Source organism: Columba livia, chromosome 4, assembly GCF_036013475.1.
Source record: "Columba livia isolate bColLiv1 breed racing homer chromosome 4, bColLiv1.pat.W.v2, whole genome shotgun sequence".
In the NCBI taxonomy this organism is placed as follows: domain Eukaryota; kingdom Metazoa; phylum Chordata; class Aves; order Columbiformes; family Columbidae; genus Columba; species Columba livia.
In genome coordinates, this window is record NC_088605.1 from 50,268,245 (window position 1) to 50,292,852 (window position 24,608).

At 39.9% G+C, this 24,608-nt stretch overlaps 1 long non-coding RNA gene across 1 annotated transcript in view; it reads left to right on the forward strand.

Moving 5' to 3' along the window:
• LOC110365848 (uncharacterized) overlaps positions 1-24,129 on the forward strand; it is a 95,846-nt gene extending 71,717 nt beyond the window's left edge. The window contains exons 4-6 of the long non-coding RNA XR_002425735.2: positions 14,111-14,199; positions 17,209-17,403; positions 22,236-24,129. This is a non-coding gene — a long non-coding RNA (uncharacterized LOC110365848). The remainder of the gene's footprint in view (positions 1-14,110; positions 14,200-17,208; positions 17,404-22,235) is intronic.
• The last annotated feature ends 479 nt before the right edge of the window (positions 24,130-24,608 follow it).

Consider the following 24,608-nt stretch of genomic DNA (forward strand, 5'->3'; position numbering starts at 1 on the left):
CTTGGCCATTTCATTCCGTGCCTTGGGGGTGATGTTGAGGAAAGGAATGGTGCTGGTAATGAGCTTCTTCTGTGGTGCCAGGGGAAAAGAAGGATTCAGAGCTTGAGATGGTGCTGGCGGGTTCAGGATGAGAACAGATGCATGCCCCTAGGCCTTGCCAAGCTGGAAACTCTCCTCCTCCTTTATCATGGTTCAGTCTCCTCCATATGTAACATGCCGAGGCTGCTCAGTTTTATCTTCGCCAGTTGGGAGTGGTGAGGCCTCAATTCTTTCAGTCTGTGAAGCCTGATCCAAGGTGTTTTACTTTAACTGACAGGATGCTTATAGCACAGTCTCCTGGGACAACTGCCATCACAATTTGGTCCATGACAAATAGAGTGTTTTGTGTAATTCTGAGCAAGTAATGTACTGTTTACTTCTCTATTATGTGCACAACTTCATGTGGCCAGCAGTAGGAATGTTTGATAAGCCTGGCTATTCTAGAGCCAGGCAAAACAAGGGACTAGTGAAATGGGTCAGTCCAGACTGCAAGTTATGAGAGATGCTCAACTTCTAATGTTATGTCTTAACACACATGACCACTGCTTCGGCTTTGCCCTGACTTCTGTCGAACCAAACTCCACATGCTCCACAGTCAGAAACTCCAAGACAGCCCTGTCTGACTCTCACTCCAGACATCTCCATGTTCTCAGAGTTTGTAGAGGCAACCCTGCTGGAAGGCATCCCTGCCAAAAAGCCACTGTTTCTCTTCACAAAAGGTTTCAGCAAGGCCACAAGTGTTGATTGTTTTAGCTAAAAGTAAACCGTTTTAAAAACACAAAGCCATTCCAAGAAACCATCCAGCGTCTGTAATTTTTTTAAGAGAATGTTTCAGTGATTTTTCTGCCTTTCAGCTGGCATTTGCACAAGTTTAAAAAACGCTTGAAAAGCTCATTCTTAGACTCCTTCTTGCCTTGAGTCAAGGTCAAGACGAGGTTCTTCACATCTTATATTTGTTTTGTCAGCATTCATTTTTCCTCTAAAATTTTTCAACCACTATTACCCATCTGTTTCTAGACACTATTTCTCTAACATGACCTTTGAAGTCATGAGACCTAGTTACAGGAAAATAAGGGAACGAATCTCTGTCCCAAAGCAATAAAATCAAACCCAAATACCATTTTTGAAATGTTAACTTTCATGTTTGCAACAAACTACTGATGATATCTCAGGAACTGTTAGGCCTGAAGAAGACCAGAGAACATATTGCCAAATGCTTCAGGAGAAATAGTTGTTGTCAGGTTAACCTTTTGAATGAAGTACCAACATGGCTGGTTGTGAATTCATTTTTATAATTTCAGAAATTTTGTTGAGATCAGATTTAGAGAAACAAGCAAACCTTAGTATCCTTGCCCAAGTAGACTTCCCAGAATCACTGAGATTCTGACATTAACTAGATTATCTGGAGATGTTGGGGCAACTACCAATTTTCTAAATGGTGTAGTAGTCCAGTATTTAGTACCACAGGATCCCATGCATTACTATAATACAAATGTATGAACTTACATGAGATGAGACCAGGTGTGAGTTAACTCTGGGTTAATTCTGCATGGTTCTGTGAAGTGAATGACAGACAATCACTCCCGGAGTCCAATTCAATTATGAGTTTTACTAAAAGTACATGTTGGAATACCAGTTACAGCGAATAGTGACTTGGCAAAAGTATAACAGAACTTATAAGTACATTAACAGCAAAAGTCCTCCTACAAGCGATGTATTGGCAACCATTAGTAGCTATAATATGAAATGTAACCAGAATCCAACAGCAGAGCTTAAAGTTATGTCACACTTATGTTCAAAAGGAAAAGAGAGAAAGAGCGTGATAGAGAGGGAAGGAAAACTAAGGTATAAGAGAGAGTAATATATATACGTAAGGAGAGACAAAGAAATCGGAGTGTAGAAAAAAGGAGAGAAGGAAGGAGCAGAGAGAAAGGAAGAAAGGAGTGAGAGATCCAGTCTCTCTGTTACGACCCCACAGTATGGATGATAGGACTTGTATGATGATGTGTGGCCTCGATGTTTCACGGCGAGGATGCTGGGGTTTGCAGTTCAGGAGTGCAGAATCCTCCAATGTCTGGTTCAGTTCCCTTCGGCAGAGCTGGTGGGCTGAGAGTCCTGAGGGTGCTGGATTCCCCTCAGTGAGGCTGGTGGGCTGAGGTCCTCAGGTTGCTGGATTCCCTACCAGTGCTGTTTTAGGTGAGCTTTTTTATATCTCTCTGAGTAAAGGAAAGTTGTGGCGGGGGAAAGGGGCGATTGCGAAAGATTGACAAGTCTGGACAAGTCTTGGGCCACAATGAAGGGTCTCAGCTTTTCCCTTTTGTTTGCGGAGCTGGGCAAATCAGAAGATGGGATGTGCCCTCCAGCACATCCTCCACCTCCAGTATCGGTCAGCTGGCCTGATCTGTGGCTTGTTAGCTCCTGGTTAATATGTAGATCGCAGTTCCCCCTACACTGAATGTGTCACCTCCTGTGTCTGGCTGAACTAGTTATGCCACAATGTTTTTAGCCATGATCCTTATCAATACACAACAACCTATTACTGGTAATGATTCTTATCATTATTGATTTTATTACTGCATGTATAGCCCAAATCTATCTAATATGTCAAAAAAGAATGAAATGGAAATACTTCATAATTCCACAGTGGAAACCATTGAAAGCTACAAAACTGTACTTCTTAATGACTTAGAAAGTTTCACATAATCTTCAAAAAGAAATCTTGGTCACTATCCATGGGATGAGTGCCCAGAGTTTCAAAACCAGTTTTACTTCGAAGCCCTCTTTTACACTGTGATAACACCTTAGTCTTTAAGTATCTAGAAGATCCTAAACTTGAGGAAAGGACTCATAGTCCTTCAGAATGCTGTGAGATGGTAATGTGAATTGAGATCAGTAATGTGTGGTGAACTGAAAAGTTTGTTTTCTGTCAAGACACAGCCTCGTATTTCTCTGTTCTACCACTGCAACAGCTGATTAATGATTTTTTTTGTAGCTTCAGAAAATTGCGTCCAGTGACAAAGGAGAAAAGAGGCTTAACAGGACATACCTACTGTAAAATCATCAGTATGAAAATACAAGAGATCTGTGCTGAATCCCTTGTGATTGGGACAAACATGACAACAGTGACATCAAGCAGTTGATGATCATGCTTTGCTTCCAGACCAAGGCAGCTCTGTATATATTTTCTTGTGTGCCTCCATCGTCACTCAGCCTGCTTAAAACTTGCTTGGGCATCAGTTGACAAAGCTCCTCAAGTGATCTATGAAAACTAAACTACTTGTATATCAGGATGCTGATTTGTTGCTTATCAGATATGTTCTAGCATTTTTCATTTGCAAGAACAGTTTCCCAGCTAGGAGCTGAATACTATAATCACTGTCATAAGTACTGAAAAATGACTTCCTTTTAAAATAACAAAAATGTTATTATAATTGTGAAAATGCTCAGTCATCTATGAATACTTGTTTTGCTGGCAGTAAGTTGTGGGACTGATCCAAAGCCCAGGAAGCTCAGTGACAAGCTTTCCATTGGCCTTAGCGGGTCTTGGATCAGCTCCTCCATCAAGATACAGTGAGGAAACAGCCACTGCTGCAGTGCTGAGGCAGTGTGCATGAGTAAAGTGTAAGCACTAAGGTTAGTGAAGTTCTTGGTTGTAACATGTGAAGTATAATAAAATCCAAATGGGTTCGTCAACCCAAGACAATACTATTATCCCAGCTGTTAGCAATTGGGATTCACAGGCACCTCTGCCATTCATGGGATGTGCATTCTGCTTCCTGGCAGCATTTGAATACTCATCAAATAGAATACTAAAATAATAATGACATTGTGGTTAATTACAAAATCATATCTACCTAGTCTTATAAAAAGCAAATTACTTGAAATACAAAGTGTCTTTACTGAATAGCCATGGTAGCAAAAAAGCTACAGAGGGAGGACAGGAGGTGAATCACCTAGTCAGTGCAAAAGGATTTAGATTCACCCTTTTTGCTGTGCCTCATACTGAAAATACCTTCCCCCCAAATATCAGTTGAATGTAACATCCAAAAAGTCTGAAATGACCACTCATTTTTATACTGGGCTTTGGTTTTATGACTGTACCTTAATCCAAGCAATTACTGCACTGTTATTCTGCTGATTTATGACTGGACTGATGTTTATTTAATGGAAAGGCTTCCTATTAGGAAATGGTTATGTCCTACTTCTAAGGAAACAGCAGACAAATCATACAAAAATATTTTTTGCAATTACATGGCAACACTTATTAGTAAAATTAAAATCCAGGAGAAAATATTTTGATAACTGCTGAAGCAGCAGTTTGCATTTCAAGACAGTCTGCATGGAAGTGACTTTCTACACCCCTTAGAATAATATGATGCGTTGGCACATGATTGTGGACGTTTGCTCATTTAATTAATAGTGGGTTGTACATCGTTCAGCAATTATTGGAGTGAATAAAGGACTCAGCATTCCGATTCAATGTGAATCACACAAAGCCATTTATTACAGAAACGAGCCTCCTTATATATGCAACTATTCTCTGATCACGCGTCCACGCTCCGAGCATGCATTTGCTAATTGGATATCATCTATGTTCACGAGCTGTCCACGCACTGGAGTCTCACTGTTGATAGGTCCATTGATTTGCCCGACGTTGGGGCCTTGTTATTACGAAGTTGCTTCTTTCTCACAGCTGGTCCTGTTTAGCAATAAAGCCTTTGTGCTCAACTCCACTGAAAGTCATATGTGCCTGAAGTAGGAATTGTGGAGGATTTTGGCTCTCCTGTCAAAACCTTTATTCTTCAAAATTCCCATCAACTGCCAGCTCCTCTAGCAGAGTCCACAAGTTTCAGCAGAAGGCATAAGGTGCCACCTGTGGAAGAGAAAAAGTAGAGACAGACACTGCTACCTTTTAAAGCACAGCAGAGGATGGACCCCATTTAAAAACAAATGAACAAAACCCAGAAACAAAACCAAAAAAATAATTTGCAATGGGAACAATACATATGTTATGAGATAATGAAGAACAAACTGAGTGCGTGTGCAGCTTCCATCACAGCTCTGTCTACAACATGTGCTTCATACTTCCACACCTCTTTCTGTCTTAACATATTTCTTCTGATCTTTGTTCTTTTCTTGGTTCCCCTGTTTCACTCACATTTACTGCAGCTTGCTTTTAGTGAGGTCTACTGCTGGGAGTTTCAAAGTGGCTATTGACTTTCAATAGGATATGGGTAGCTAATTGCCTTTTCCTTTGTACTTATACAAATTCCAGACGTAGCTCCTCCCTGAGTTCATTTTAGTCTTTTATGACTGAATTTCTTGAAAAGTTATATCCCTCTTGTAAGGAAACAAGAAAGTGGCGCCTGTTTCTTTCTAACGTAAACCAAAGGACACAGTTGTCATTCTTCCTTTAAATGTCCAAAGGTCTTGGTCTCTTATCTAGTTAAGTTAAAAAATACAGACAATGCATTAATTCAAATGCATTAATTCTCCTTGAGATCTTGATTCCAGCCTGGTAGAGGATCTGGGTGATACAGTCTCTCTTTGTAGCTCCTCCCCAATGAGTGGCATACAGTGGTGGTTTAGAGCCGGTTAAAGGGACCAAAATGTTAAAAACTTAATAAATCTAGTCTTTGGGCTGTCCATTCAGCCAATGTGCTTCTGACTAGAAACTTTGTTATTTCTTTCACAGCCACCATATGTAATCCAGTGATGTCTGTCATATTTGACAAACAGCTTTGAGCTCTAGTTGTCCAAAGTATCTTGTCTTTTCTCTCATGACTGGATAGCTATGAGTTAAACCCTGCTTACTCCCAATCTCAGAAAAGCAAAAAGCAAGAGATGCTCAGTCCAAGACAGAAGTAAATAATTTGCCTAACACTGCAGAGAGCTCCACTGACAATAAAGGAAAAAATATATATATTTTGTAATGATAGCAGAAGTCCTCCAAAGACATTCAGAAAGGCAGAACAAGGGCCAGAAAAGTGCATGAAAGCAGCAAACTGCAGTGTAAGCATTTGGGAACTGCTATCTCAGCAAGAGGGAATCAGTCAGATGCACAACTGAGAGAATTACACGTAGAAAAGAAAATACGGGAAACCAGAGGCTGTGGGCAAAGGATAAAATGCAGGGGAGATGGAGAGAAGCATTAGTCACTGGATGGTTTATCCTTTTTCCTGTTTATCTCTGTCTTTACTGACCTCGTGGACTGTGCTCTGGCTTCAGGCACCTCTGTATGGACCAGGTATGCTGAAAACAATTTAGAAAGTGATTTACACAGAAGGAGGCTTCACTGGAAGTAGAAAGGAAGTAGGAATCCAAAAGAAAATAGAATATTCTGTAGCAGCTGTTGTTGCCCAACACATTAGTCCTGTGTGACTGTCAGCGGAAACACTAGGACAAAGGCACCTCTATTAGAATGAGAATTATTTAAACTCCAAAAAGGTACTAAACAGAGTTAGCTTTTTTTTTAAGGTCATACTAGCTTATGGAGGACTGTGTTTGCCTAGTAAAAGAAGACTAGACAGCTATTCTGTTAATTAAATCATATAGTGCCTCCAAGATGATTTCGTTCCAGTATAATTCATGTCAGTTTTAGGTTTCCCATTTTTTTTACCTTCAAAGCCATCTCCAAACACAGGAATCTGCAGAAAGGCTAGTGCACCCAAACCTTTGCCTAGTCAAGACAATTACCTCTCCTATAACCCAGTGGCAGCAGCAATGTCACTAGAAGATGGGTATGAGCTGTTCATAGATTAGTGCATATTGATGCCAACACTGGCTCCGTTTCCCTTCCAGGATTCCCTGAGTAATCCATCTCAGTGTCACTTTGGAGTCGTGGTCACTGCTTCTCAGCTTCCCCAGGTACAAAACGTGACTCTTGCTGAGTGAGTGATCAAAGGAACCTCTTTAGAGTCTCACGTTTTCAAACCACTGTGGCACAGGTTCAGGTAATTATCCTGTAGCCCTTCCTGACCACATACTTTTTTTCTGCAGAGGTTTAAAGGTGTGCATTTCCAGCAGAACTCTGCAGTTTGAAATAAAGAGCCAGCCTTTGTAGGCTGGACTATCACAGGTTTGGAACTCCTGTGAATTAAACCAAGCGAGTAAGTTAAATACACACTGAGCAGCATTTTACTGACGAAAATCTCTCAGGACATTAGAAGCTCATCTAGAAAACAAAACAAAATAAAGTAAAACCAAATAAAAACAAACAACCCAACACTGTCTCTCCTGGGCAACATACCACTTAAAAGTCCACTTATATGGCATCTACCATTTAGATCTTAATTTAATATTGACCATGGCACCTTCAGGCCGGGTTGTATTAATTTCCAGAACTTAATATAAATAGTCATGCTATCCAGCTCTCTTGGGAAAGACATAATTAGGAATACTGGTAATTGCTAGGCTAGCCTTATTCTTGAATCAGAGTCTGTTTAATACACAGGGAAGGACCTGTAAGTAAACTGCAGCAGAACTGACTGTAAAAAGATCGAAGTCCAATACATGATTCAGATTCTATCTCGGATAATATCATACATGTTGGGAAGAAATAGCCCGAGATGAGAGAAACAGCAGTGAAATAATTTTCTACAAGTGGGTATCCTCAGGTTGTAAAACTCACCTTGTTCAAAATGGCATAGACAATTTAATTACATCAGAATGGAATTTCTGGTAAGTCACTGTATAATTAGGCAGATTTGAGTAGATACGTCAGCAATTACCAGCACAACTGCATTCACAAGTTGCAACTTAATTGTTGTATTGAGTGTCAGTGCTCTGTATTTGGGAAACTGTCGCATTTCAGGTAATCGCAATGTACCAGCATGACAGAAAGTTAATAATATGTGTAAGCACATTCCTTGTTCTTCTGCAGTATTATAATGAGCTATGAGACTCGAAGTAGCTGATCAGCATTTCTTGATTTGTGCTCAGGTGTTACCATTGTACACAATGCCACCAAAAGTAATTCAGTTTGCTAAGGGTATGCCCAAGAGACCTGGGCAGAGGAAACTTCCATCCTTCATGCCAATCCCAGCAGCTCAGAGCATCTCTTCCTGAAGTTCCACATGTCTCCTCATCCCCCTGGCAGTCTGAGGCAGAAAAAGCATCCCACTAACCTCTTCACTGGGTCCAGTGACTCCAGACTGCTCTGTCTCTATGTGCTGGCCTGCACCACTATGGAGCTTATCTTGTCCTACTGGGTGACAAAGTATGAAAACCAAGGGCCCGAGTTAGCCCATCATAGCTCTGGAGTCAGCACAGCCTGCTTCTTTGGACGGCTGTGCCAGATATGCTGACAGAGTCTTAGCAAACTCACCTCTTGTGCAAAACCACATGCTCTTGCTTCCCAGCCATTGAAATTTTACTGTCTGGCCTCTCAGATCAACAGCTATGTTGTTGTAGGGCCCATGTTTTTCCTCCTACTAAATGATGGGATGTATCTCAGGATGGATCTCTGAGGAGGGCATTGTAAAGACATCCTGTGCTGTTGTGGGATAAGGGGAAATCTTTCTCAAAGGTGCTGAGCGAGTTCCTGCCCACCAGGACATCAGAGGACATTGGAACCTTTTTGAGCTTAGGAATTGCAAAGACTGGCAGGAGAGATGCTCAAATTTACAGTCACTGTTAGAGAGGACCCAGCAGTTTTTCTAATCTGAGGACAGCAAGGCTTAAAATGCGTTTGGAGCTAAGAAATTGTTTTTACATTGGGACATACCAAGTTTGAGAGGCCTAACTTATTGAGGGCCAATTAGAAGGTTGAGAGTAGGGCCAAGCCCAAGTCTTCAGTTCTAAGTCACAACTTCGTGATTGTCTTAACACCATCATTCAATCAAAATAGAATAAATAGTGGTCCCCCCTCAGACCAAAAATGTTTAGTGGGATGGATTCCTTCCCTTTGCCAACAGAACTATTCAGATGTAAACCTAGCGTGACCAAAAGTCGAACCACCTTTATAATGTGAATTGGTTTAGGTTACTCGTTTCTACCCTTCTCTCTGCCTTATCTCATGACAACCCTCTTCCAAAATCTGATTTGAAATAGAAATTCTAGCAGCACCCTGTTCAGGCCATTTCCTCTCAGAAGGAATGCAACAGCAAGGAGATTCCTGTATGCTGAAAGCTACTGAACACAATTGTCTAATTTCCTGTATGTAATAAATACATTATTTTTATTTATTATATCAATCCCCAAAGCACTTCTTTCTTGGGGGACTGTTCCCTTCCCCTGGGGTAGAGAGGGGGAAAGACCTCACTGAGGAGACAGAAGGCAATTAATTTTCTTTTATTTTTTTTTTTCCTCACCAGGGGATGGGATAGGGCTTTTTTCACAGATGAAGAAAATTTACATCATAATAATCAGATATTACAATTATTATAATCAAAGGAGCTCAGATTTTACCTCAAGCACTTTTTGGAGACTCACGTCTATCACATTTTGCAAAGATAACAACACACAATTAGTAGAACTTCTCAATAGTATGGCTTTTCTGGATCTAGAAGCTTGACTTGGTGCAAGAATATTATGAGAGAAACTGCTGTTGGTTTAAAGTGAGGGAAAATGGAGTAGATGGATGTCATTAGCTCCTAAATGTCAGTATTCTTTCAGAACATGCCCAGCTTATAGCCCCTAACGAGAGATGCAACAGTTAATCTGGGCACTAAATATAGTATCAGGAGGGCAAACAGATGTGTAAGACTGAAGATTGTCATGGAAGATTGTCCTGTCTGTCATAAATACATTCACATCCCTTTTGATCATGACCCTCTACTAACATCCCCAGGTTTGATCTGCTGTGAAGGCTAATTAAACTCTATACGTTACGAAGAATAAAGGGAGTTAAAAATAGTGCCTGTGCTGGTATTGTCAGATGTGGTTCCCTTGCTCAAAACTGAGTGGGTAAGGTCAAAGCAGAAGACAATGGGAAAAGAAACACAGAGAAAAAGAGCATCTGGGCCATGACCAGGGGAAACAAAAACCAAAAACTGAAAAACGATGAAAAACTTTGCTAGGGGGATGCATACAAGCTGAAAAGGAAATTTCTAGAGGAAATGAGGAACTAGCACCCGCACAGCTCACCTCCACAAAGATCTAATCCTAAGCCTATCTGATATATTTAAGCCTTAGCAAGCCATAGGGAGAGCTCTGCTAGTCCCAGTACAACCAGAGAGAGCAGCTGTAGGACACAGATCTCTGCTGACATAAAGTTTAATGCTGTTAAGCTCTACTGACAAATATGTGGAATCTTTTAACATGCTGCTTTATTGTTTTCTTTGTTATTTATCTATTTACCACTCATAGTTTCAGAACTGATTCTAGAGGAAGGTTAACAGCCATGATAACCCCTCATTTTATCAAGATGTTCATCCTTGTCTTCCTACTCTGGCTCCTAGATTCCTGTGATTATCTGAATATCTTTTGATTTATCAGTAGAGTTTGGTTTGTACTTTGATGACAGGATTATAAAAAAGAACCACCCAACAGCCACCAAAAAAAGCCCTACCTCACTCTCTGAAAATCAGAATAGAGAGTCAATAGAGTCCCTGGGCACTATTATCCAAAAAGCTGACAGAAAGCATGGCAGTCATCCATGTAAAATGTCCTCCAAATTTACATTTTCTTAGAAGCTGAAGGACTTTGTTTTCTGAACATTTGATGTGGATAAATTTGCATTTACGTATTTTTCAAAAACTATTACAGAGGCTTTTCTAATTCCTACACACAGTATTTGCAAAGAAGACTACTTCCTTTGGACAGAAATTCTGAATAAGTCCTAAAGTGCCACCAGTTGTCACAGTGCCAGGACCTTCCAACGAAAGCTGATCTAGCACAATATTACTTTCAAGCCAAAGTTTTTTGTAGAGATGGGAGAATCTTTGATTGAGAAACCTGATGAATTGATTTCATTGTGATCCATGGGCAGAGTGAAAGCAGCGTACCAGGCATTACTGAAATGAGATTGTGGAGTTAGAGGAGATGAGCTGGAAGGAAGAGTAATGAAACCAGGGAGGTTAAAAAAAGGAGGGAGGTGGGTGGGAGAAGAGAAATAAGGACAGACAGTTGTTTATTCCAAAGGATATAAAGACCAGGGGAGAAAAATAAAGGGGGGGAAGGGAGGAATGAGAAAAAGCTAAATAGGATGATAGGAGAGGAGTTTACATAAGCCAAGTATTATTCTTTCATTTATAATTGATCAGAGTTGACCGAAAATATCAGTTATTTACAGTGGGACATCCGGGTGTGGGGAAGGTGTTTTCTGTTACTTCATGTAAAAGCTAAATGCACCTGTAAAAGGGAAGAAAGGGAAATAGTATTGGAAAATATCTTGAAAAAATCATGGTACAAACCAAAGGCCTTTTGTTTTTCAGAATTTGAGGTTTTCTTGTTTAGTTTGGGTTTTCGGGGTGCTTTTTTTTCACTGTCGGAGTAATAAGCATGCAACTATTTTCTAAAATAGGAGTATACAAGATAGATCATCACAACTATTTCATAAATAATCTCAATCTTTCTCAGAGCAAAAAGGTAAAGATACATCAACTATCTTGAATTATGAACATATAAGTCAAATCCAAGACAAATTCCCATGTGTGTGTTCAGTGGGGCTCTAATTTAGGAGTATATCCATCCAGGTGGTTCCATCTTTCAAACAACAACATAACACAGCTCTGGCATTTCAGGTGCTAATGCACACCGTGAAATTAAATTATCCATTAATAAACATGGATTTGGTTACTCATTTGACTAAGCAGCATTAGGATGGTCAATTGGGAAACAGGTAGATTCAGGTGAAATCAATGTCCATCCAGCCAAAACAGGATATGCTGAGGGACAGGATCAAAAACCTTTTCAGGAGAGAGCCAAACAGGGTATTTCCAGTCAGGCATCTAGAGTTTGTGAAGCTTGACTCCCAAAAGAGCATGAAAGGTAATAAGAGTCACGAGGGGTTGAAAGTTCTATTACAGTCTAAGCTGAGAGAACCTCCCTACACGACTTAAGATAAAGGTTAGGCTTTCTTTACCAAACTCTTGAAACACAAACAAATCAACTAGACAGGCATTTATCTCTGTTATTATTATTGTTTTGATAGTAAAAGTAAGAAGACTGAAAAAGAGGGGAAAAAAAAAAAAAAAAGGCGATACAATAGTGAGCTTCCAAATACAAAGGTTGTGAAAGGCTTATCCAGGAGATAGTTCAGTATGGAAAACTGATTAAACAAATTAACTTAACACACATACTTCTATTAAAGCCTATATTTAGTCCGTGTTCCTCAGAGAACTTAAGTCTATGCTACACATGGATTCAATGATCCAAGGTTAACCATACTAGATGAAACATAGCTTAGTGAATTTGGTAGTGGTGTGTGGGTTCCCTCCCTCACCTTACAATGAGCATCTGTGGCAATGCCATAGTGTGACTCTGACATACAGAGAAATCATGAATACTTCATGAGACTCTCAGTTATTATTTAATCACAGCTCCTTTATGAGTTGATGGAATTTGTGTTGACTTGTTACAGAGGGAAAATAGCACAGCACTTTCTGAAATGTAATAGTGAAAACAAAGCTAAAAATAAACTAAGTTAATATTAAAAATACAGGAAGTACAGAAGAGAAATATAAAGAGATTGTTGAAAACTATACACAGACATTTGAAAGACTTTATCAAAAAGATCAATGTAAAAGCATAAGACGAAAGTGCTCATTTCTATGGTTTGACATTTCTACTCATATTCATGTAGAGAAGCAACTCCTTCCATGAGTGTCCCATAAAACTACTGATTAATCTGAGAGTCAGGGCTCAAATGAATTGCAAGTAGAATGAACAAGAAAAACATGTACAGATCTGGCCTAAATTGCTCAATTTTTTTCCTAAACCTATTTTTTCTCTAAGAGTATTAGCAGCAGTATGGAAACCATAGCTACTCAAAAATTAAATATTTTTTTTTCCAACTAAACTCCTACCATCACAGTTAACAGCCCAGTCAAGATTATTAACTCTAAGGTTAACAACTTAAATAATTTTGGTATTTAAATTAACTGGATCTGAGGTTTGTTCTTCCAGACCATTGTTATTATGAACAATGTTACGCAGAACTACTCAGTTCTTCAGATTTCATAACATCCATGTGCCAAGCCCAATTCACTGTGTGCATACTACATTATTTAAGCTGTTGTAACAGGGCCCAATCTAAAGCCTTTTGAAGTCAACGAAAAGGCTCCTACTGACATCAAAGGATTTCGCATTAGGCTCAAAGTATTTTATTTGCAAGGCTTTTGTACTTGATAGTATCTGATATGGTAGGGAAAGAAAGTGCAAGGGGAAATTATTGGCAGCTTTAGAAGGTCATATGCAAAAAATATCTATAGGTACCTGAATATTTCAGGTCAGTCAGTGTTTAACACAAAACTTCATTTAATTTAATGTAGGTCCTTCTGAAACAAACAAAAATACATGACATTTCATGGCAAAACTGAAAAAAAAAACCCACCACCTTTTGGACAGCATGCCCACCACTAGGTATTATTTTTAATGCTTATGGTTTACTTAATTAACTGGATTTTTTGTTGTATATGAAGGAAATGAACTAATTTTCAGTCAAACCAGCACACATATATTCCAAGGCCTCAAAAGACTTTATCATAGTCACAACAACAGACCATTAAAACGAACTTGTAGGTACAAAGGGTTAGGAAATTCAACAGAATAAATATAACCATGTAGAATACCTGGATGACCACAAAAATCTAATAAATACAGAAATACATAATAGCAAAGGCAGAGAGAATTTAAGATACCTCTAACATTTGAAAAAAAACAGTGCCCAAAACACTTTGCAGAATGAAAGGATAAGCTGAGATGGGAAGGAACCTCTGGAGATCATGCAGTCAAACCTCACTGCAGAAAGCAGCAAAAGCAGGTTGCTCACGACTGCATCCAGCCAGGTTTTGAATATCTCCAAAGACAGAGACTCCACAATCTCTCTGAGAAGCCTGTTTCAATGTTTGATCCACCTTAGATTAAAGAAGTTTTTTCTTATGTTTACACAGAATTTTCTATATTTCAGCTTGTGCCCATCACCTCCTGTCTTGTCACTGGATACCTCTGAGAAGAGTCTGGATCCACCTTCTCTAGCTTCCTCCACATTCTCATCAGGTATTTATACACTTTGGTAAGCTTCTGCTTGATATGTCTTGATAGACAGATCTACATGGTCAGTTTGTCTTGCTCCCTCTTTTGTACTTCAGCCCTGTCTTCAGACTATACCACATGAAAGTCTAATAGGCAAGACTAAATCTTAGGAGACTAAAATCAGTTCCTCCTTCCATTTCTAGCTTTGGGGATCATGCTGGGAAATTCACTCCATCTCCATGGTCTTGCCCATTCTCCAGTTTGAGGATGAACTGCATTGGGATCTTTGGCTGAAAAGTGCTGAGCAACAGTATAGTATTTGCACCACATCAGTCTTGTCTTAATAACAGCTAGCATGTTTACTGAAGACCAGCTGTCATGGAGGTTTTGGGAACCAAAGAATGTCTTTGAGAGGAGGACTTAGAGGTGAAAAGATTTATCGTCTTATTGACCAGATCAATAATTGGGCAGGAGAGTCCACAAAACTAAGGCTGAACCACAAAGAACTCCCTGGTATCTCTAAACCCACCTGTCCTAACAGATGTATTTCTGCTCTCAGCTTAAAAACCTTCAGTGTCTCTTCCCTTCTACATCCTGTAGCTTACTGCTTGGGTCAATGTCCCTGGAACTAAAGCTTTTGCTAATATTCAAGTGAAATTTTTATTACTTTAATTGCAGCCTGCAAATCCTTGTCCCATCCCTAAGAGGAAAGAACAGTCTATTCTCATATTTTTGCATATTTTGAACACAATTATCACAGCTCCATTCTCTACAGAATTGAGACTTTACCATGTCAGTTTTTTCAGGCTCCTGGGATGTTTTTGAAGATGCCCTGTCACATCCTCTGTACTCATTCCAAAAGAAGTGTGCCTTTTTTTGAAGAGCAAAGCCCAAAACTAGAATAGCATTTAAACTGGGATCTTATTGCTACTAAGAAGAATGGAATAATTACTATGAATCTTCCATGATGGGTCTTCCTGGAAGTATCAGATGCTCCTGCCAAGAGGAGAGCAAAGATGGAGCACCTTCAGACAGGATGAATAATCACCTGTTGCTCTGGCTCAGAAAGAGCTATGATATCAGCATGCACACATCTACAAGGTGAAGAGGGTGTCAGTTTTCTAAGAATGTCTGGAAAGTTGAGCAGAAGTTGCTTCTAAAGCAGAATGAGCAGAATGAATCACTTCTTTTTAAGATGAATCATCCTTTATCCCTTAGAATGTTATGAGACACATCTCAGTCAGGACACAAATACAGCTCACCCATAACAGATATATCTTTGTCCTCTTCGAAGAAGAAACATGTTCATTACAAGGCAGGTTCGTCACCCCCTAGGTATGCCAGGCAGATGAGCAGCAGAGTGCTGAGCAACATAAACTATCTCACAGGTTATTTCTGTTGTTGTCATAGAGACTACAAGGTGCCAAGTAAGTGCAAAAATCATTGTGGGTACAGACAGTGAAGCCAGTGGTTAAAACAGATCAGAGCAGGAGTGGGCACTCACTTGTTTGGGTGTCTCTTTTCAAGGACTTTGAGGCCAAGTAAGCAATGAAGCCTTACATCCTTCTGCAGTGACACATGAAAATGAAACCCCATCCAGAAAGACAAACTTGTCTGTGCGTGGGTACATGCATACACAGAGAATGTAGGGAGTATTGGTGATGATCGAGTTTTATGTGGTAACTTTTTTACTTCATCACCTACCAGGTACTAGAATGTAAGCCAAGAAACAAGCAAGAACAGAGTTAAAGAAGAAGCAGTGATCTGGGCCTACCTGGCTCTGACAGCTCATAGCACACCAAAAAGGGATATCTGGTTCAACTTGGTCACTTCCTTGAAAAGTGAGAACTCTGCAAACTCAATAGTCAACTGTATTTGAGCAGAAGAGGTATTAACCAATGCCTCAAAAAAAACTTCTGATATCCTGGGATCTGAAAATAGAGAAAAGCCTGGGGTTTTTTTTGTTTGGTTTGTTTGTTTTGTTGTTGTTGTTGTTTTAATGCAGGCTTTTTTAACACTACTGCCTAGTTTTTGATAGGTGGAACAAGAATAGCTTTAACACAAGTGGTCATCTCAATAGGTATGACAGGGACCTTGAATCAAACTGTAGAACTGTAGAACACAGAACATATCTCATTGGTTCTCTGCCTTCAGGGTGTGCCCAGCAGAGCAATTACTTGTCATCTCCTGCACCCTTCTATCTGCTTTACTGAGAAGATAGCAGCTAAGAGAAACAGGAACAACATCAAGGGGGCAAATGTCTTTATCCAAACCCCACTGCAGGCTGTATGGATTCTGTACATTAAAGACCATGCAGAAGCAGCGTCTGTTTCATCAGTCCTAGGTATCTAGAAGTATCTAGTGTGTATTAACACTCAATATATTTCAAACAAGTTCTGTTAATGACTCCTAAAATGCTATTCTTTGGCATTACTATTGCAAGGCATTTTTGTGGACTTTCTTTTGACCTGATCTAATAGGTCCATGGGGTTGTTCAGCCTGGAGAAGAAAAGGCTCCAGGGAAAACTTATTGCACCTTTTCAATGTGTAAAAGGGGCTTATAAGAAATATGGAGACTTTTTACCTTTAGTGACAGGACAAGAGACAACAGTTTTAAACTGAAAGAGAGCAGATTTAGATTGGACATAAGGAAGAATAAGGGTGGTGAGACACTCGAACAAGTTGCCCATAGAAGTGGTAGGTGCCTCGTCTATGCCCTTGACAGGAGGGCTGGAACTAGATGATATTTGAAGGTCTCTTCCAGTTCAAACAATTCTCTGATTCTAGGTGCACAGGTGTGATCTAGCCCAAGTTTTGATTTTCCATCTTCTGGAAAACTCCTACCTTCTGCTTCACCCAGATGTATTCTAAAGAACAGGATTTTTAATGAGAAGAACAAAACTGACACATTTGTATTTGCAGTAGCCATTCCCCCTCCACAATGGAAATGGGAAGAGTATTTAAATTATTTTTCTGCACCAATAATTTGAATTCCTGCAGCAGAAAATTAATTTGTCTCTTCTCTGTTGAAAGAAATCCAATGTGTATTCCTGGATCCCAGCTGGACTAGCAACAGAGGAGAAAGAAGCAACAGCACACCTCGCTGAAGAAATAGAATACAGAGCTCTTCCAAGAGGCAATTATATTTTCATCAGATCCTGATAGCAAACTTGTCCCTGTTGTGCTAAATGCAATACAAGCAACACTTGGAAGGTAAAGAAATGACAAGTAAGTAGTGAGCAGAAATAAGTTATAATAATCATATTCATGTGACATAGGATAGTGCACTGTTATGCATGGAGAGTATATTAAACAGCAGATGTTGTGTAGTTTTACACTGGATCCCAACAAGAAGGAGTATTGGCACTAGGGGCTTATAAAGCTGGCAGAAAAAAAAAAAAAAAAAAAAAAAAAGATTGTAGTGGGAAAGGAAAAAGGCAATTGAAAATATTTTGCTGTTGTTTGCTCTCTGAAAATAATCATTCTTTTAAAGTGAATGCTTCCCATCACCTCAACTTATGTCATTATTTGGAAAAGGGAATTGGAGCTTCAAGCAGAGTAATTGAGGTTTCTGGAGGTTTCTGTCAAAATTAAGCAAGTTTAGGTACTGAGTAAGGAATTAATTCAGTTCTGATAATATTCAAAAAGGACAGCAGAATTCAAACTAGTACACAAGTAGAGGCCTTCTGGCAGGGTGATGCAGCACAGCCACAAGTGACTCAAATTGATCAAGAAAAAACACCCAGTCCAAAGGAACAGAAATATTAATGCCTACATCAGAGTGAAGCTGACCATTCCCTTTTGTAGTTTCAGCCATTTTCATAGCTCTAGCTTGCCTGAAAATGTCTATATATTATTGAATAGATTTGTTTCAAACCATCTGCTTGAGAGCAGGGGCTAAGGAAAAACAAAAATGACCTTGGAAGGCATGTGCTCTTGAACCGGAAAGGACCAAGGAACCAGATGGCCAGTGTCAGCCCCAAATTAAAGCTACAGAAACTTGCCTGACTTTGCCCACAAAGAATGATTAAGTGTGGTGAAACTAGATTGTCAAATGTATTCTCATAGCCTGCGTGTCTGAGAGGGTAGGGGGAAGTTGGGTAGAGCTCTTCTTTGATTTTAGCCCTGTTGAGTGCTTTCGGAGCTTAGCAGAGATTCACAGACTAATCTTCTAAAGGTGGATGAGCAGTATCCTCAGCAGACCATACACACTCCAGGAGGAATCAAAGCATCACCACGATCTGGTCATATTGACCCAAACTTGCCTTAGGATGAAGGGCGCTGAGGGGTGGTACAGAAGTTGGCTGCTCTCACTCTGTACTAGCTGACAATTCAGCTTTTATATTGGGCCAAATCCTGTCCTAAGATACCTTACGTGGATGCCAGTTGAAGCATTTTCTGAGAATTTGGGTCACATTTGCTTGCAAGGGAAGATCCCTTGAAATTTCCAGTCCTTTTGCCAGAGCAATTCCAGAACAACAACAAAGCAGCCCATCACACAGAATACTATTGTTCTTTAGGTTACATCTTTCATTTGCTTTTCCTTTATTATTTCTGATTCCTGGGCTCCCTCCCCAGCTCAAAATCAAGGGAAACAGATCCATAACAGAGATGGCTCAGACCACAAATTTTGGCTCACAGCATGACTATTAAAGTACTACAAATCCAAACTGTTGCTGTGAAACGCTCTTTGTCCATATGTTTCAATATGCACATTTGTTCTGCCTGAATCTTGAATACTATTTATCATATTCTGCAGGCTCCACTTCTGAAATGCACAATGTAGTTTGCAGATGAGAAAAAATATTTTTAAATAGAATTTTAACTACATAAAGGATTTCATAGAAATATATAAGAATATACAAATATATAGATATATGTATTAAATGGAATTGAGAATTTGCTAAATAAATTCCAACAGTTAATTGGCAATTACTATCTAAGCCATTAATGCATAGCAGAATGTGTTAAGATGCAAGTCAGGATTCCTATGAAAGGAGCTTGGATTTTAAATCTTTGTGTTCATAGGTTTTAAAGTGGTATCAGAATCTTCTTGTTGGTCTATGACAGAGTTTCCAGTTGAATTTCAAACACATCCATTTCTAGAATGAAAAATACGGTATTGAATTGTGCCATGGAAAGAGATATAATGAACAAAAGAAAATGAGATTTTTTATTTCCTGCAGAGAAGCAAAACAAGGACAACATTTACTTTTTTTCCAGTAGCGCAGACAGTAATATTACAAAAGTGACAAGAAGGTAGCCAAGACTACAGTGTACTTTTCCTAAGGGTAAGAAGGAAACAGGAACAGAAGAAGGAGCCCAGATGAAACAAAGGAATAATTAGCTCTAGCACTGGCAGTGCATGCTCTGGGTGTTGTTATTCTGTAAACACAACACTTTTAATGAGATGTGATTATTAATGACATGCTGTTGCTCTCTGGCAGTGACCAGCATCTATACTTGAATGAAGCTGGACTTACGCACTCTTAAGTACTTGAACCATTTGGCCTTTATGGTCTTATGCATGACGATGGTAGGGAGCATAAGCAACAGCAGCTAGAGGTACATAGCAAAGTTCTTCCCCAAGTGTAAGGGACACTCATCCTCCAAAAGCAGGTCTTGCAACCTTCAGTAGTGCGTACTGTATATCATAGAATCACAGAATGGTTTGGGTTGGAAGGGCCCTTCCAAGCTCATCCAGCCCAACCCCTGCCATGAGCACGGACATCTTCACCCAGATCAGGCTGCTCAAAGCCCCATCCAGCCTGGCCTGGGATGTCTCCAGGGATGGGGCATCCACCACCTCCCTGGGTAACCTGGGCCAGAGTCTCACCACCTTCATTGTAAACATTTTCTTTGTCATATCTAGAAACCACCCACTGCAGTACCTGGGGAAAAATGCCCTGGAAATGAGAAGGTGGTGATGGTATTCCACCAAAATGCCCTGGTTTTCCTCCCACTCATATTCCATAATGGTCTATCAACCAGACTCCAAACAGTGCTGCAGACTTGCCAGCTACTCAGTTCAACTGGCCCAAGACCAAGAGTCTAAAGCAACAACAAGCATGCATAATTACTGGTTGTTGCAGGAGATAAATTATTGTTTCTTCTGTCCTGCCTCTTTCTACTCCCCAAACAAACTTAGGGGCTTTGGAGACTCTTGTATTAAGGCTTCAGTCCAGAGCTGTCCTGCGACACCTTTCATCAAGTTCTGGTTTGCAAGAGCTTCCTTGGGAAGTACAAAAATGGAAATTAGGTGGGGAATTGAATCTGCTGTAGCTCAGATTTGTCTCTTAAGCAATAGTGGAAATTTAAGTGACTGATTTGAAAAGAAGTTCATTACAACACTGGAAAGGGATGGAGGCTGTACAAAGGAAGGAAGAAAGCTGAGTTTGGTGGTAGATATTAAAAATTTCAGTATGGACAGGATCAAACAAGACTACTTGATAAGGTCAGTGCTATCTAAACCAGTAGTACTTGAAAATTCACTTTGACACAAGGAACTCAATGTGCTGAGAAAGCCTTGTTCCAAGAAAGAAAAGAAAACCTGCCTTTGCACACACATCTGAGTTACTTTGTCCAACGCACTTTAAACATACAGATTGTCTGACCAGCTAGCATTCATCGTGTACAATTAAATGCCTTTATTTGGATGGGAGATGTTCAGTTGTGGTTATTATAGGATCTATTAGCTGAAAGTATTATAAAAACATTACTTGATTCTTATTCCTAGTAATGCGGTCAAGTTTTGATTCTTCAGCAGACTTGCTACACTGCATTTTCCAGCTCAGACAATATTTTCAGAAGAGAGGGGCAACATTATCAGTAGATTTTCCTCTGAGCTCTGATAAGTTAATACTCAAGGCTGAGTTATTCTTGAGAAGCTGCTGTTAACACAGAGCTAAAACTCGTGGAGGAAAAGATTACCCTGCATGTTACTGGACACTTCTCCTTCCTGAATTAGTAGTAGGGCTTTAAATGAAGCATATTAGAGTACGCTTAGGAAAAGCAATGATTCTGTCTCCACTGGGAAGCCAACATGCTTTCTGCTATCTGTCTGAACACATCATAACCTACCTCCTTCAGGCAGTAAAAGTCTTATCAACTTTTAAAATCACAGCAGTTATTTTACAAATGTCTTCAGAATTGCCAGATTCTGTACAATAGCATAGAAGGGGACTTTGCCATGGAGAGAGTAAGCCTAGAGTAAACTGCAAAAATGGATGAGTTACGGGATTCTTGGTTTAGGCTAAGCCTGGCTGTGTTTGGAACATGTAGCATTGCAATGGAGAGTGGAGGTGTAGAAACGTGCAAATAATCATGATGAAATTCATGGATATAATTTCATTCTCAAACTTTTGCATCGACCATAGATTTCTACCAGTACTGCTAAGGTAAGGTTAATACCATTGTTGTCATAGACTTTCCTGCATGAACCCATATATGGATAATCACTACTAACTTTATATAGTGATATTCAATTTCAATATGAAGAGAAAAGCTATAATTTGTCTGGCATGGACAAAACCTAATTATTTCAGGTAGTATTAAATCTACAATCAACAATACATTAAAATATAAGAATTATTTTGAAACACATTTCACTGAGGAAAGACAATGCACTGGTCTTACATCTCTTCTTAAATGCCTCACAGATTTTTTCTAGGCTAGCTCAAGGCATGAGGAAAATTAAAGCCAGCTCTACCCTGAGCTCTACACTCCTCATGTTTCAATGCAATATTATAACAAATTATCTGCATGAATTAGCAAATAAACCTCTATTTTTCCCTCTTTGTAAGCCCTTCCCAGCACACTGCAGACTTTTTCTCATAGATCTGTTCTTGCAAGGGAAGTAAAAGTTTCTGCTCCCAAAGTGAATTATCTTAGATCAGCAGAATATTTACCATGTGTTCACGGCTACATAGGCATTTATCAAGGGCCACTTCCCACGTCTGAATTCCCTATGGTATTACGAAGAGACTTCCAGAAAGCACTTCTAAGCAGGAAAATTGGACAGCTAAATTCAGACAGTGTGATCTTTCCTCCTTTTCTTTCAGCTTCCAGTGTTTACAGTATAAATTCTGCAAATATATGGCGATGTGCAGCCATCAACGGAGCATCTGGTACAGCAGTGAGAAGCAGACCAGGAGAGTACAAAATGGTGATTCCAAAAGCTGAAATATCTCCTGGAGTCAAAGGGAGACCTTGTCTGTGAGAGTGAACATCCTGGCACACACACCAGTAGTAGCTAGGCTACAGTGTCCTCCTTAAATAGCATTTCTGCCCTACGTGGACTGTAGGTCTACACCAGTGAAACAATTTATAGGAATTCTGTAGACAAAAGGTATTACTTCACCCCTAAAAGGATAGCCGTAAAAGATGAAGAACAACTTGAAAATGTTCTACTGGAAAAATCTACGGATTTTGCAGAGTCATTTTACCCTAATGCTTGTAAGAATATATTTGAAGTCTGTGCAAGATAAAAAAAGACATAATTTGAAAAATTTTATTAGAAACAATGTATCATTTTGCAACCACTAGTAGAATTAAAAATTTAGCAAACACTTATTAACATGTAAGGCAAGTTTGGTGGAACATACACTAACTGCAAATAAAATATTAATAAAATGTTCATAAATATCACAAAAGGATATGGCATTGCATCTGTCCCTTAAGAGTCGCACATACAGTATAGATAAAGATGCCCTCTTTTACAGCAGGATTTTGGGGAACTGCTCGGATTCCTACTCCATAAACATTTTAACAAACACCACTGCACTATTCTGAGGAACAGAACGTCTTTGAAAACACAGAAACCCAGAGCCTTCCATAAAACATTTATATATACCTGTTTTCTTTTTTGCTTTGGTGATTTTTGGATTGCTGTTCTTTGTGTTTATCTATTTTGTGTTCTGCTAGACCAGAACTTACCTCTTGAGAAAATGTCCTGTTAGTTTGACTATCCAATTTAATTTGATTTGTGATGTTTATCTTTCAAGTTATGTGTAAGCAGTTTAAAACAAAGTTAAAAATCCTCTTTAACTCTAAGCTCAGGTACTGTAGAAGAAAATGTGTAATTCTTTACATATATTTTATACTGGATTACTAGTAATAATACTATTGCATTCTCCAGATACTTCATGAACATGGATGTTTGTTTGACATGTAAGACTTCCAGATTATATAGGAAGGAACAGTTAAGTTTGCTCAAGGCTATCAAGCAAAAGGAGTAGAGAAACCAATAAGTACCTGGGAATGTAGGAAACCCACATTCAGATCCCGGTGAAGAATCAGGTGGAGGAAAAAGTTGACACATCCCCATCATCCAAAGACTCAGAATATGGAGAGACAGAAAGTCCAGCACCTACAGCTGTGCCAAAGCTTAACAGATGCAACAAATACATGTGCACGAGCCTGTGGAGGTTACAAAACAGTGCTCATGAAAAAGCTGAGGGTAGCTTTAGAGCATTGTGTGTAAAGGTCATCTCAGTGAATGTTCTGAAGGAGAAATAAAAGATCACAGTATCACAGTATGTTTGGGATTGGAAGGGACCTCAGAAGACCATCTAGTCCAATCCCCCTGCTGGAGCAGGAACGCGTAGGTGAGGTCGCACAGGAACATGTCCAGGTGGGTTTTGAATGTCTCCAGAGAAGGAGACTCCACAACCCCCCTGGGCAGCCTGTTCCAGTGTTCTGTCGCACTGAGAAGTTTCTTCTCAAATTTAAGTGGAACCTCTTGTGTTCCAGCTTGATCCCATTACCCCTTGTCCTATCGTTTGCCACCGAGAAGAGCCTGGTTCCATCCTTGTGGCACTCACCCTTTATATATTTATAAACATTAATAAGGTCACTCCTCAGTCTTCTCTTCTCCAAACTAAAGAGACCCAGCTCCGTCAGCCTTTCTTCATAAGGGAGGTGCTCCACTCACTTAATCATCTTTGTTGCCCTACGCTGGACCCTCTCCAGCAGTTCCCTGTCCTTCTTGAACTGAGGGGCCCAGAACTGGATACAATATTCCAGGTGTGGTCTCACCAGGGCGGAGTAGAGGGGAAGGAGGACCTCTCTCGATCTACTAACCAACCCCCTTCTATAACACCCCAGGATGCCACTGGCCTTCCTGGCCACAAGGGCACAGTGCTGGCTCATGGTCATCCTGTTGTCCACCAGGACCCCCAGGTCCCTTTCCCCTACACTGCTCTCTAATATGTAATTTCCCAACCTATACTGGAACCTGGGGTTGTTCCTGCCCAGATGCAGGACTCTACACTTTCCCTTGTTAAATTTCATCAGGTTATTCCCCGCCCAACTCTCCAGCCTGTCCAGGTCCTGCTGGATGGCAGCACAGCCTTCTGGCGTGTCAGCCACACCTCCCAGCTTAGTGTCATCAGCAAACTTGCTGATAGTACACTCAATTCCCTCGTCTAAATTGT